Source organism: Haliotis asinina, chromosome 13, assembly GCF_037392515.1.
Source record: "Haliotis asinina isolate JCU_RB_2024 chromosome 13, JCU_Hal_asi_v2, whole genome shotgun sequence".
Lineage (NCBI taxonomy): Eukaryota > Metazoa > Mollusca > Gastropoda > Lepetellida > Haliotidae > Haliotis > Haliotis asinina.
Window position 1 is genome coordinate 18,377,122 of NC_090292.1, and position 16,278 is coordinate 18,393,399.

Genomic DNA, 16,278 nt, shown 5'->3' on the forward strand with positions numbered 1-16,278 from the left:
GTCGTTATTAATATAGTGTGTACAACGAATCTGTGTATGATGTTTATATTCCTTGAAAGCTGATTGATAACTATGATTGTATCCATACTATTATCAAATGACTGTGTAACAAATGATCCTGTGACTGCGGGTATTAAACTCTCTGTTTGTTTTACTCAAGTGTTGTGTTGTGTGTGGGTTGATATAGTCATACCTCTTGCCAAGCTAGCCAATTCCCCATACTCGCGATTTAATACTTACATCCCCTGTAAAACCTATGTTGAAGGGCATGTACACAATATGTGTTCCCTTGACAAGTATACCCAATGCTTACACTCGCAGTAAAACCTATGTTGAAGGGCATGTACACCCTATGTGTTCCCTTGACCAGTATACCCTATGCTGACATCCCCGATGAATCCCACGCTTAAGTGTCCTGTACACTCAAAGTCTCCATGTTTACAGGCTCAGTATACCCTGTGTTGTCATCTCCTAGCTCAATTCATCACTGTCACCTTTGTAGGTGTCTCCACACTTATAACAGAGAACGTCTACCTTTGACATAAGACACACACTTCGCATCTATGACTACACAGGCGTTCAAAATAATAACATGTTTCATAAATTGTTTGGTTGCAATACCAAGAGAGCATTGTGACAATTGCGTTTTCAGAACAAATGTTTTATTAAATGTCTCACCTCCTGCAGCTCCAGGATACGCGAAGGATGTAGTCGTGAACGACATCAGCGGCGACGATGTCGTCAGTGAGGTTGCATCAACATCATTCTCATTTATCTCATCCACCCCCACATTAGTTGTATTCAGCTTCAACAAGTCCTCCTCAAGCCCCGATTTCACCATCCTTGAATCACGCAGGTCCGCCTCCGTCTTATTCAGCTGCAGCTGTAACGCATTGATGCCTTTGGTCAGATCATCATGTAATTTTCCATGACTCTTTCTGTAAGTGTCTCTTTCCCGCTCAAAACGTCTCAGTTCTTGTTTCACTGCTCTAAGTTGAGCCTTTGTGTTAAGTACATCGGCTTTCAGACTGTTAATTTCGTCGAAAGCATGTGAGCTGATAGTATCTCCAGTATGATCTTGCAGTATGTCAGAAATTGCATGTTTGACGAAACCATTTACCAAGGGACGAAGAAATGTTTCAGTCAGTTCTTCCTTCAGTGACGACTCAAGTGTTTTGAAGTTTTTAGCAATTCTAATCTCATTATCAACAGCTGTAACCTTCGGTGCTTTCATCTCTCCTTTCACCCGTCTCATCCGTTTAGCCATCTTGGCATCAGCATGCGCGTCTCTGACACAGCACCACAACAGAAGACACAACACAACCCCTTGTGTCTCCATTGTGCAAGGTCTCCGTATCTGTCGAAACTGAGATGCTGAAGTGTTTATCCTTGCCTGACGAACGTGTCTGGCAGAGTGCCAACTCGAGGAAACAGATACTTCACCGATCGTGCGTGTACTCGTGGTATCAAACCAATTAGATAACAACTAATCCCTGAAATGAACATAATATACGGAAAAAAGTTCATGTTGAAAAGTATATGAAATGAAAATGAACCCTGAGCCTTTCTTAATAAAGCTGTGTAAATCTAGATTTGCCACATTTCTTAGACTTGCGGGTGCTTTCTTGGATATACTTGCTTCGGGGTCCGTATGCATATATACCAACCGACACGGTGGATAACTACAGTGGTATATTGTAATGGATATCCCGCACCACGTATTGGAATCACAGCACTATTGTTCCATTGAGAGTATTGCTGGAGTTAACTCTGCAACCAACATATATTAGAAACAAGTATTTTATGCATATACATGTATATGCTAAGGATCCAGGTGGCCTATTTGTTGCTATGGCGGGTTTACCGTTAGATCTACGTAGCACAAAACCAAATATTTTCCCATGACTTCAATAGTAATGTTTCATTTCTATTTAAATTAACTGAGATGTGAAGAGCTGTTACATGTACATGAGTGCATAGTCTTGCCTTAAAGAAGCAATGAAAACATAGAATGCGAACATCTCAGCCAGCGCCTTTTCCGAGTACAGGAAGGTGAACAGACCCACCATCAGCGGGTATATATGTCAGTGTGTTAAATACAAGAACAATCAAGGACTGAGATTCCTACCTGTAGGTCAGACTCTCCACAGGTACATACCCGTACATCGGTGTGTTAAATGCAAGAACAATCAAGGACTGAGATTCCTACCTGTAGGTCAGACTCTCCACAGGTATATACCTGTACATGAGTGTGTTAAATGCAAGAGCAGTCAAGGATCTGCTGGAGTCTTAATGTCTTAATTGACTGACTGAGACTATGACAGCCAAAGCTAAAACCGCTATAACTGACATGTCGCAGGCTAAAGTCTGTTTTGTCAATAACACTGCACCTTACTTTCCAGCAATCTCACTGATGCTGGCATAGACAGCAGTGTTGCAGAGGCAGGTCATGTGACTGCAGAGCGGACTGCGCTGACAACAACGGATAAAATACAGCTATATCTACATCTTGGCTCTTTTGGTGCACTTCTTGGACATTTTCCAGGCCGATCACGCGTTCTCTCTTGTGTAGTATTGCAGATTCCATGTGAGCACTTGGACTCTCTATGCTATTTATACCCTGGGTCATTCTTACCTATACATACTCAACCTGTTTTGTAGTTTATCATTGCATGTGTATCAATATATAAAGCACAGATTTTGAGTTATAGCAACTGTCGGGTTTATCAAAGGAGTGTCAGGATGTCAATAAAGTAGATTGGAAACATTAAACAAATGACATATATGGTGTACAAATACATATTATTCCCCTGAATACTGTATTTAAGTGTTTGTATTGTGTGAGATAAGCAGACCTGGAGTAAAAAATCCGACAGTGAAATACTGTCGTCATGGACCACAAACTTTGATCTTTTAAACTCTTTTATGTTTGCAGTAAAACGTACCGATGAATTTCACGTAAACAAAAGTGTAAATCGAATAAAGTGCAATTAAGGTGGCGAATCCTCATAATTTTTCTTTCCCAAATGAACATTTTAGTCAACTTAATGATAGTTGTTTAACAAACTGTCATAGTTCGAAATTGAGTCATTTGTTTGCATTGCAAGGGGGTATGCACACTAAATGAAACACTGTGATCAAGTTGGGCACCGCACGTAACTTTGCTGCACTGTGGAGGCGGGGAAGGAGGCGACTGGCTTTGTGCAACAATGTTGACGTATGACATCACTTCAGAACGCCGTTTTGCGTTTTATTACAAGATGGCGGCTTCGCTGACAAGAGTAAACAGGATTTTGCGAGAACTCTTCCCACAGTTTAGAGACTGTTTCTACATAATTATGAGATGTATCTTATCAGAATGACCCTCACTAGCTGTGTATAGTTATATGTTTTAGTCGTTTTCACTTAAGTAAGAGAGGAAGCCAGAAATAATTACCATCGTCGTTCAGCGTATTTGTGTCAGTCAAGGTGTCACTCTGCACGGAAATTCGGGACCTGGTTTGTTCTCTTTGGAAGTTGGAATAAAAAATGATGCTTTAGTCTTTCAGCATCCTTGGTTTTCGTTGTTTTCACACTGTGTCATTTCACTCAACCTCAACGAATGCTTCATTTCGATCAACTTCACTGAATGTTTCATTTCACTCAAACTCACTGAATGTTTCATTTGACTCAACCTCACTGAATGTTTCATTTGACTTAACCTCACTCAATGTTTCATTTGACTCAACCTCACTGAATGTTTTTCATTTGACTCAACCTCACTGAATGTTTCATTTCACTCAACCTCACTGAATGTTTCATTTGACTCAATCTAACCGAGTGTTTCATTTCACTCAATCTAACTGAATGTTTCATTTGACTCAACCCCACTGAATGTTTTCCATTTCACTCAACCTCACTGAATGTTTCATTTGACTCAACCTCACTGAATGTTTACTTTCACTCAACCCCACTAAATGTTTCATTTCACTCAAACCTCACCGAATGTTTCATTTCACTCAACCTCATTTACTTTGTGGTATAAATGACGTTTAAGTTGACCATAACAAATTTAGGGTGTTATCATACTGTTTTGGTTGCAGCATACTGGACTTCGAAGTGAGGTCTGATAGAGGTAGGACAAGGATGCATCTGTTACCCAGACTGATGATACGGCGACCAGTGAGTCAGGGACGTTTGGTTAGCCAAGTGGTTAAAGCGTTCGCTCATCACACCGAGGGACCCAGTTTGATTCCCCACAAGGGGTACAATGTTTGAAGTCCACCATGACATTGCTCCAATATTGCTGAAAGTGGTGTAAAACTAAACTCACTCACTAGTTTCTTTACGCCGTGGTGTACAACATTCCAACTACACCCTGCGGTAGAGATGAGCTGTGATCAAACATGCTCCAAACCAAAACTGACCAAACGATTCCGACTAGCCGTCCCACCTTGAAGCATTGGTGTAAGTTTATTATGAACCTCAGTATAAAGCATATTAAATATACACTGTAGGCCAATCACGTTGTTGTAGAACATGTCATTAAAAGGAATCTGCTCAACCTCCTCCGGTTTCTGCACGTCCACTGAAACAGGATGAGGCGTCACTATTTGCTCAGTTTCAAACACAAACATTACTTCTTCAGCAGCAATACAGTAAGGTTAATAAAACTATATATTGCACACTTTCAGCTAAGGTAGTACCATATGCTATATATTGCACACATTCAGCTTATTTCAAACCGGCTGCATTTTGGACATATTCAGTTTACTTGATACCAGCTACACAGTGCACGTGCATACATTCAGCTGAGCATAACTAGCTACATTTTCCATACATTCAGTTTCTTGATTCAAGCGACTTATTGCCCACATTCAATTAGTTCATTCAAGCTACATATCTGTTAGATTCATATACGTTGTTAAGAGCTACATATCCATACATTCAGTTAAGTTGCTATGAACTGAAAATCGCATACATGTATTGAAGTTGATACGAGCTGCATATCATACACATGTATTGAAGTTGATACGAGCTACTCATTTAATGCAACCAGTGAAGTTAATAGCAGCAATGTATTGCATATATTCATGTAAGCTGAAACCAGCTACAGATTCCATTCATCCATTCATTCATTAACATCAGCTACATATTTCATACATTCTGTTAAGCTGTTACAAGCTATATGTTGCATACATTCTGTTAAACTGTTACAAGATATATGTTGCATGCATTCTGTTAAGCTGTTACAAGCTATGTGTTGCATACATTCTGTTAAGCTGTTACAAGCAATCTGTTGCATATATTCAGTTAAGCTGTTACAAGCTATGTGTTGCATACATTCTGTTAAACTGTTACAAGATATATGTTGCATGCATTCTGTTAAGCTGTTACAAGCTATGTGTTGCATACATTCTGTTAAGCTGTTACAAGCTATATGTTGCATACATTCTGTTAAGCTGGTACAAGCTATCTGTTGCATACATCCTGTTAAACTGTTACAAGCTATCTGTTGTATACATTCTGTTAAGCTGTTACAAGCTATATGTTGCATACATTCAGTTAAGCTGTTACAAGCTATCTGTTGAATATATTCAGTTAAGCTGTTACAAACTATATGTTGCATGCATTCTGTTAAGCTGTTACAAGCTATGTGTTGCATACATTCTGTTAAGCTGTTACAAGCAATCTGTTGCATATATTCAGTTAAGCTGTTACAAGCTATGTGTTGCATACATTCTGTTAAACTGTTACAAGATATATGTTGCATGCATTCTGTTAAGCTGTTACAAGCTATGTGTTGCATACATTTTGTTAAGCTGTTACAAGCAATCTGTTGCATATATTCAGTTAAGCTGTTACAAGCTATGTGTTGCATACATTCTGTTAAACTGTTACAAGATATATGTTGCATGCATTCTGTTAAGCTGTTACAAGCTATGTGTTGCATACATTCTGTTAAGCTGTTACAAGCAATCTGTTGCATATATTCAGTTAAGCTGTTACAAGCTATGTGTTGCATACATTCTGTTAAGCTGTTACAAGCAACCTGTTGCATATATTCAGTTAAGCTGTTACAAGTTATATGTTACATACATTCTGTTAAGCTGTTACAAACTTTAAGTTGCATACATTCTGTTAAGCTGTTACAAGCTATATGTTGCATACATTCTGTTAAGCTGGTACAAGCTATATGTTACATACATTCTGTTAAGCTGTTACAAACTTTAAGTTGCATACATTCTGTTAAGCTGTTACAAGCTATATGTTACATACATTCTGTTAAGCTGTTACAAACTTTAAGTTGCATACATTCTGTTAAGCTGTTACAAGCTATATGTTGCATACATTCTGTTAAGCTGGTACAAGCTATCTGTTGCATACATCCTGTTAAACTGTTACAAGCTATCTGTTGTATACATTCTGTTAAGCTGTTACAAGCTATATATTGCATACATTCAGTTAAGCTGTTACAAGCTATCTGTTGAATATATTCAGTTAAGCTGTTACAAACTATATGTTGCATGCATTCTGTTAAGCTGTTACAAGCTATATGTTGTATACATTCAGGTAAGTGTTGTTATTGATACTTAATACATATTGCATACATTCAGTTACGTTCACACTTGGTACATAATGTATAGCTTTAGGAGAGATGATACCAGGTGCACACTGCATATGTTCAGGTAAGCTGGTACCAGCTACACATTGAATACATTCAGTTAGGTTTTTGTTACTGACACTACATACATATCGCATACATTCTTTCAGTTGATTCCAGCTACACATTGCCTTCATTCAGTTGATACCAGCTACACATTGAATACATTCAGTTAGGTTTTTGTTACTGACACTACATACATATCGCATACATTCATTCAGTTGATTCCAGCTACACATTGCCTTCATTCAGTTGATTCCAGCTACACATTGAATACATTCAGTTAGGTTTTTGTTACTGATACTACATACATATCACATGCATTCTTTCAGTTGATTCCAGCTACACATTGCCTTCATTCAGTTGATTCCAGCTACACATTGCCTTCATTCAGTTGATTCCAGCTACACATTGCCTTCATTCAGTTGATTCCAGCTACACATTGCATACATTCAGTTAAGTTTTGTTACTGATACTACATACATGTTGCCTTCATTCAGTCGATACCAGCTACACATTGCATACACAGGGAATACTACACGAGATCTTATTACATACGAAGGTCAACAGCTTCGTATAATTCGTATAAGACGAATGTGGTGTTTTATTTATTACCCACGTTTTACGTGCATTAAAATTACAAAATAACATATTTTTTATCTTTATGTGTCAAACCGAAAACCGGTTTCATAAAATAAAACGTTGTACAGTTCTACACTTTTGCATTACGTCACTATGTCTGCTGCCTTGGTAACAGACGTCACGATGCATGTCAGTTGTCATCGCCTTGATCAGCTTCTTACAGTAAACTACTCCGGGGCACCCCTTTTCTGGGTTTGCAGTTTCTTCACGCATTTAACATCACTGTTGGAAACGCTGGTTACGACACAGGTCAACGTGTTATGACACTCGTTGGACGTACAAGATTGGTGTGCACCTACCCATACGTTAACCACGTGGGTTATAAATTCAGTCAACCACCTACATACTGCATACACTCATTTAACTTGATACCATCTACATAGTGCATACCTTCAGTTTATTTGATACCAGCTGAACATTTCATACATTCAGTTAAGCATGAATACCCCACTCAGACACAGCAAAAGCAATTTTGGAACTCATTGGTCGTCTTCACAACCATTAAAGGTGAAGGTCGACGGATCGTCTTCGTACACATTTAGTCACATGAAACATCGGCTAAACCGTTCGGGGAAGAAATATGTCATCTTTGTTTGCTTTGGCAGACCCGTGAAGGTCACAGGGTAGAATAGGCCTTCAGCAACCCATGCTTGCCATAAAAGGCGACTCGTAAGAGGCGACTAATGGGATCAGGTGGTCAGGCTCGCTGACTTGGTTGACACATGTCATCGGTTCCCAATTGCGCAGATCGATGCTGATGTTGTTGTTCACTGGATTGTCTGGTCCAGACTCGATTATTTACAGACCGCCGCCATATGGCTGGAATATTTCTGAGTGCGGCGTAAAACTAAGCTCACTCACTCACTTTGACAGCTTTATGTAGTCCGCCTGGAACATATGAAGCACAATAAACCGTTGTTGCGGTAACAACCGAACCACCGACACGTGATCCGTGGAGAAATCATGACATGTTCTTGACGTAGTGGCAAAATAATTGAAGGGCTCCACGTGACGCGACGCCATGTAATTATTAACCAGAACCAGGCGAAGTCATTGATGACATTAAGTTTTACGTGGTTCACATTTCAAGTTCATGACTGACAGATCACATCTCTGACGTTCACTTTCATCATCAGGATGGTGAGTGAGTATTTTAGCAATATTCCAGCAATATCACGGCGGAGTGCCACCGGAAATGGACTTCACACATTATACCCATGTGGGGAATCGAACCCGGGTCGTCGGCGCGAAAGGCGAACGCTTTAACCACTGGGCTCCCCAACCGCCCCTCATCAGGATAGACAAATAAGTCAGTATTTAGACTCACATCTCAGAACTGTTTTCATTAGACAGTTAGTTTGCTTGAGTTGAACTTTTGAACTGTTAGCATTACACAGTTAGACAGTTTACCTGACTGCTCAGAACTGTTATCTCTACATAGTTACACAGTTTACCTGACGTCTCAGAACTGTTATCATTAGACGGTTAGACAGTTTACGTGACGTCTCAGAACTGTTTTCACTACATAGTTACACAGTTTACCTGACGTCTCAGAACTGTTATCATTAGACGGTTAAACAGTTTACCTGACGTCTCAGAACTGTTATCATTAGACGGTTAGACAGTTTACGTGACGTCTCAGAACTGTTATCACTACATAGTTACACAGTTTACCTGACGTCTCAGAACTGTTATCATTAGACGGTTAAACAGTTTACCTGACGTCTCAGAACTGTTATCATTAGACGGTTAGACAGTTTACGTGACGTCTCAGAACTGTTATCACTACATAGTTACACAGTTTACCTGACGTCTCAGAACTGTCATCATTAGACGGTTAGACAGTTTACTTGACGTCTCAGAACTGTTATCACTACATAGTTAGACAGTTTACCTAACGTCTCAGAACTGTCATCATTAGACGGTTAGACAGTTTACTTGACGTCTCAAAACAGTTATTGTTAGACGTTCGAACAGTTGACCTGACGTTTCAGAACTGTTGTTAGTAGACAGTTATTTGGTTTACCTGACGTCTCAGAACTGTTGTCAGTAGACAGTTATTTGGTTTACCTAACGTCTCAGAACTGTTGTTAGTAGACAGTTATTTGGTTTACCTGACGTCTCAGAACTGTTGTTAGTAGACAGTTATTTGGTTTACCTGACGTCTCAGAACTGTTGTTAGTAGATAGTTATTTGGTTTACCTGACGTCTCAGAACTGTTGTTAGTAGACAGTTATTTGGTTTACCTGACGTCTCAGAACTGGTATCAATAAACAGTTTATTTCACAGCTCAGAAATATTTTTATTATCGATTTAGACAGTTTAGACATGTCAGTCAACTTCAATTAGGTTTCAACATCAAGACTGATATGTTAGTAAGTATTCATTTCAATGTCAAGACCTGTATGTCACTCTTAGTGCTAAACACAATCTCAGTCTCAAGAACCCGTGAAGGTCCCGGGGTAGAATAGGCCTTCAGCAACCCATGCTTGCCACAAAAGGCGACTCTGCTTGTCGTAAGATGCGACTAAAGGGATCAGGTGGTCAGGCTCGCTGACTTGGTTGACACATGTCATCGGTTTTCCAAATGCGCAGATCGATTCTCATGTTGCTTCTCACTGGATTGTCTGGTCCAGACTCGATTATTTATTTCCATATAGCTGGAATATTGCTGAGTGTGACGTAAACCTAAACTCACTCACTCACACAAGCTCAAGACTGACACAACAACTTCTACTATTGTTAAACAGTTTACATGTCAACTTGAACATTGATATGTCATCTTCAAGTATTGTTAATCAGGGCCCGGTTGTTCAAAACTCGGTTATATTTTAACCACTGGTTAAGTCCTCTTAACCAGCCGTTAAACCTAACCAAGTGTCAAAAGCGTTTCTCAAAACCTGGTTATCTTTAAACTGCCGTTGTCTTGGTATTAAAGTTAACACACTTACGGACCGCCGCTAAATGGTTAACCGTGTTGTTTAAATCGGCTAAATGGTTTTGGTCATTCAACCGAAAGCCACGTTCATGGTGCCGTTAAGACAAGCGAAAGTATATAGTACTTACGATTTAAACATTGTAGACTATTCGGATAGTGAACTGCGTATGCATGACAGGTTTGGAAGGAGATCTATCGAGTATGTGGTGGGCGCCTTAAGAGACGATCTTAACCATACATTAACATTCACTTACGTCTGAGAGACATTCATTCACTTCTTAGTGCTGAGAGAGCTACGAAAATGTGGGTCACACATACACAGAGAGAGAGAGAGAGAGAGAGACAGAGAGAGAGAGAGAGAGAGAGAGAGAGGTCCTTCCCCTTCAACCCTCATTTCATCCAATAAAGTTCTAAACATATCACGCACGCAAATATACTTCATGGTTTTGAATTCTGGGGGAATTCCCACGTTTCTTGATACTCAGGCAAAGTTAAAGTGCTAAAAATAACCTTTCCAAAATAGCCTTCATCGTAAATGTTCGCATTTTGGACACAATACGAAATCGTTACTCACAGCTTTATTTGCTGTGCGTTTTGATGATATTGATGATCACTTATGTCAGGTTGTCATGAAATCACTAATTATAATCCTGAAACGTTTCCGTTGAACACAGAATCGGTCGGGATGTTTTCGAAAATACATTTCAATGAACGCCGAAGTGCGCTTTCCGCAATGTTGGATCGTGTTTTTGAATTGACGTTTTTCGGAAGCCAGTATTCAGACATATTATATACATCACATTTATGGATCCATCATATTAGGCTGCGGCAAACAAATAAATCAATTCCCCACATACTCATGTATGTGGGGAATAATCAAATTACAAAAGGTCTTTCTCACCAAAACCAACTGTCTAGATAAAATGAAACGAAAGATACTGGGTGTGAAAATGAACCCTGTGAAACGAACGAAAGGATGCGCTTGTTTGAAATGTAAACAAAGAAAAATTCCGATTTTACAGTTCATTGCAATTTCTGAAAGTTTCCGACATCCATCTATTCGTTGCTTGTAATGGCTCAATACCTTTAGATTATGCATGGCGAGATTATAGTAGCAGGATATCAAAAATAGATACAATGCAATGAATTGATAATTCATATGAAATTTTCTAAGTTTTCGTGCAGCGTGACGCAATGACTGATGTAAAATCACGAACAATCAGATCAGAACAACAATGGTATTTATCAACATTTCTGCTTTCTTCTCATACTTACAATGAAACTGATAAAAACATATAACAATACCCAGGTAGTCAGTATGATTCTGATTAAGTACATATCATATTCATGTACAAACGATCCCTGAATCGAAGGAAGAGTCCTCGCAAAACCCTGTGCACCTTTTGTCACCGAAGCCGCCATTTTGTAAGAATTCGGTCATCGGTACTGTACTGATGTCATGCGTCAATATTGTTGCACATATTAGGCAACTTCTTTTAAGTGAAGGTGGGTTGAACAAGAGTAAACACAATCGCCCTATTATTCCGATCACACTTTCAGTATTATGATGAAAATCTGGCGCATCGTTAATATTGTTGATGTATACTGGACACAATAAAATAGTAAAATCAGTTATGTTTTGTCTAAAGAATGTTGCATTCTGACAACCTCGCTGAGACATTTTATAATGGAAACTGGGTGAGATACAAAGCAATCTCGGACTTTCAGAGCTGGGAATCTCGGAACTAACTTATATATATCGGATAGGATCATCCAGATCGCTATTACCTACGTCGCATGCAGTTCAGTGTCTCGCGTTCAGTGTCTCCATTGTTGACATTGACGGAAGTAAGCAAACTATAGCACTATGGGATGGATAGATCTTTAAACACGCCTATTACCACGACGTTAAAGATAACCACGCTACCTGTTCTTTAAACGTTCGTAGCCCTACGAACTTCTTAAGCCCTATCTTAACACATTGGCTACGATTAAAGTTAAGAGTTCTTAGGGCTACGAACGTTTCGAGAATAAGGGCCCATGACGTTAGTAAACGGACTGTGCAACGCTCTTTTAACGTCCGGTTAGCTAACAGCGGATTGAAGGATTTAAGAGTTAACCGAGTGTTAAAATAACCGATCTTTGAACAACCGGGCCCAGGACGATATGTCAGTCACATGTAGCGTTAAACTCTAATCGCATAACTCATGTTACAGTTGTACATCTAAATAAGTGTCAATTTCGAATCCGACCCCACGAAATGAGAATCACGGCTAAGTGAGAAAATTCTACGACGCATAAAGACGCCTGATACAATTCGGTCTGTCAAGGTAGAAGCTCAAGGTGCCAAGACAAAAATGTAAGAGCGTGTATCGTGGCGCATCTGATCTTTAAAACAGATTGTGAAAAACAGCGCAAATGCACAATAAGATGTTCTTACAACAGGTACCTTGGCACGATGTAGTTCCCGCTGCTAATCTAAGACTACAGCACAGTCTTTGAAGCACCCAGTCTGGTGTTTTCCTTTCCTACCTGAATTGTCTTGGGAAACGTAAATTCCGAAGTCAGCGAGGATTGCTGAGCATTTGGAGTGGGTGATGTTGAGTGAAGTGATAGGTTCATGTTGTGGTTTGAAAGTGTGATGTATGTTTGAATGAGCGTAATTGAGTAAAGCAGCATTAAGTGTAAAATACCGGTTCAGGTAACAGAATAACGCTGTGTTTTAAGTAAATGAGCAGAGACGCACTAAAGAAGTGAAAGAGATTTTTTTTATGAAGAGAGAAGTGTAGCGCCGGGGAAGTGAGAGAGTGTACCGTTTTAACTTAGATATTTTTGTTCAGTATTGCATGGCCATTAGTAAGTGAACACTGGGTGAGTGAGTTATGTTGTATTTCAACTGAATAGTGTTGCGAGAAAGAGAGTAAGTAATACTTTCATGTAAGTAAATAAGTAATTCTGTTTGAGCACATCAGTATGCTAATGTTACAAAGTATTTCATAATAAAGAAATGAGCGATCGTATCTGTTTACAATATGCTAGTGTTACAAAGTGAGTTAGTAATGCTAGTGTTGCAAAGTGAGTTAGTAATGCATCAATACAGAATTGAGTGGTCGTATCTGTTTACAGCATGTTAGTGTTACAAAGTGGATATGACCTGGTGTCATAACTGTGATTCCTGACCTGCTGTTATCACTGTGATTTATGACCTGCTGTCATCACTGTGCTTCTCCACCTGCTGTCTTCATGTGATTCATCACCTGGAGTCCCCACTGTGACTCATCAACTTGTGTCCCCACCGTGAGTCATCAAATTGTGTCAACAATGTGAGGCATCACATTGTGTCCCTACCGTGATTCATCACCTTGTGTCCCCACTGTGAGTCATCAACTGGTGGCCCACCGTCATTCATCACCTTGTGTCCCAAACGTGATTCATAAACCTGTGTCCCCACCGTGTTTCATCACCTTGTGTCCCCACTGTGAGTCATCACATTGTGTCCCAATTCTGAGTCATCACCTGGTGTCCCTACCGTGATTCATCAACTTGTGTCCCCACCGTGATTCATCAACCTTGTGTCCCCACTGTGAGTCATCACCTTGTGTCCCTACTGTGACTCATCACCTTGTGTCCCCACTCTGAGGCTTCACCTTGTGTCCTCACCATGCTTCTTCACCTGGTGTCCAAACTGTGAGTCATCAACTCCTGCCCCACCGTCATTCATCACCTTGTGTCAACCCCGTGAGTCATCACCTGGTGTCCCCACTGTGATTCATCACCTTCTGTCCCAACTCTGAGTCATCACCTTGTGTCCCCACCGTGATTCACCACCTTGTGTCTTCACCTTGAGTCATCACCTTGTGTCCCCACCGTGAATCTTCACCTTGTGTCCTCACTATGCTTCATCACCTGTTGTCCAAACTGTGAGTCATCAACTGGTGCCCCACCGTCATTCATCACCTTGTGTCAACCTTGTGAATCATCACCTTGTGTGCCCACCGTGATTCATCACCTGGTGTCTCCACTCTGAGTCATCACCTTGTGTCCTCACCGTGATTCATCACCTTGTGTCCCCACCGTGCATCATCACCTTGTGTCCCCACTGTGAGTCATCACCTTGTGTCCCCACCGTCATTCATCAACTTGTGTCCCCACCATGTTTCATCACCTTGTGTCCCCAATGTGAGTCATCACCTTGTGTCCCCATCGTGATGCATCACCTTATGTCCCCACTCTGAGTCATCACCTTGTGTCCCCGCCGAATTGTGACGAGACACTGTAATATGACACGAAACATGTATGCTGGAACCAGAGATACACGATATATCCTGTACAATAACAAGTATTATCTGTTGTAAAATAGCTCGAGGCAAGTGTCTTGTGACTTATTATAAAAGTTAGAGTGGCCATATCCGAGGTTCTCTTCCGCTTCATGACGGTGGCATTCAAGTTTGGATGTGCCGCTCAGCATTTCCGCTTATTTGGGCTCATGGTCTACTAATACTACTGGTGTAGCGTGTGGTTCCCCGAGCTGGCGTTTTACCAAACATTTCAGTCGAGCTATATAAAAGCCGTTTACCCAGCGGCGAGGCAGTTGCTTTCCTAGCTGCGTGTTGTTCTGTTGGAACAATGGAGCTATCAACAGTTGTATTCCTGAGTCTTGTACTGTGCGGTATGGTAGATGTACATGCTGGTGACAGTTTGGAAATTCTGACTATGCGTGTGGGGATAGTTGAACAAGCCATTAGCCTTTGGAAATTTTCAAGTATTAAAACTGAGACAAAATTGAAGAACAAGTTTAAGGTTTGGGAGGAGTCCCTGAAAAAAGAACTGACTTCAACAATCCTTCCTTCATTGCTAAAACCTCTCTTGAAAGAAGAGATTACATGCATCCTAACTGAAGATGATATTGGGCATCGGATCATCGAACAAGTTCGCGATGAAGTTCACAGCTTAAAGGACAACATGCAACACATAAAGACACAGCTTCGAACAATAACACGAGACTTAAGGCATGTTAAGAGGGAAAGGGTCACCTGTAAAGAGAGTGTCAGAAAACAACGTAGCGAGTTGACCAAAGACATCCGGGCTTTACAGATGCAGGTAAATCAGACAGTAGTTCGTGCAAACTCATATGCACGGATGCTGAGATCAAAAGTCAATCAGACCATTGATGGCCTGCTTGAGACAAACCAGACACTCGCAGGCCTCACACAGGACTTCAAGACGCTGAATACCAGTTGTGTGGTGACGGAGAGAGAAATAAAATCATACCGGGAGGGCTTGCAGGAAATGAAGAGAAACGTATCCTCAGATATTCAACGTTTAAACATTCAAGTGAATCAGAGCATTGATGACCTGTTTTACACAAACCAGACACTCGCAGGCCTCACACAGGACTTCAGGACACTGAATACTAGTTGTGTGGTGACGGAGAGAGAAATAAAATCATACCGGGAGGGCTTGCAGGAAATGAAGAGAAACGTATCCTCAGATATTCAACGTTTAAACATTCAAGTGAATCAGAGCATTGGTGACCAGTTTTACACAAACCAGACACTCGCAGGCCTCACACAGGACTTCAAGACACTGAAAACCAGTTGTGTGGTGACGGAGAGAGAAATAAAATCATACCGGGAGGGCTTGCAGGAAATGAAGAGAAACGTATCCTCAGATATTCAACGTTTAAACATTCAAGTGAATCAGAGCATTGATGACCAGTTTTACACAAACCAGACACTCGCAGGCCTCACACAGGACTTCAGGACGCTGAATACCAGTTGTGTGGTGACGGAGAGAGAAATAAAATCATACCGGGAGGGCTTGCAGGAAATGAAGAGAAACATATCCTCAGATATTCAACGTTTAAACATTCAAGTGAATCAGAGCATTGGTGACCAGTTTTACACAAACCAGACACTCGCAGGCCTCACACAGGACTTCAAGACACTGAATACCAGTTGTGTGGTGACGGAGAGAGAAATAAAATCACACCGGGAGGGCTTGCAGGAAATGAAGAGAAACGTATCCTCAGATATTCAACGTTTAAACATTCAAG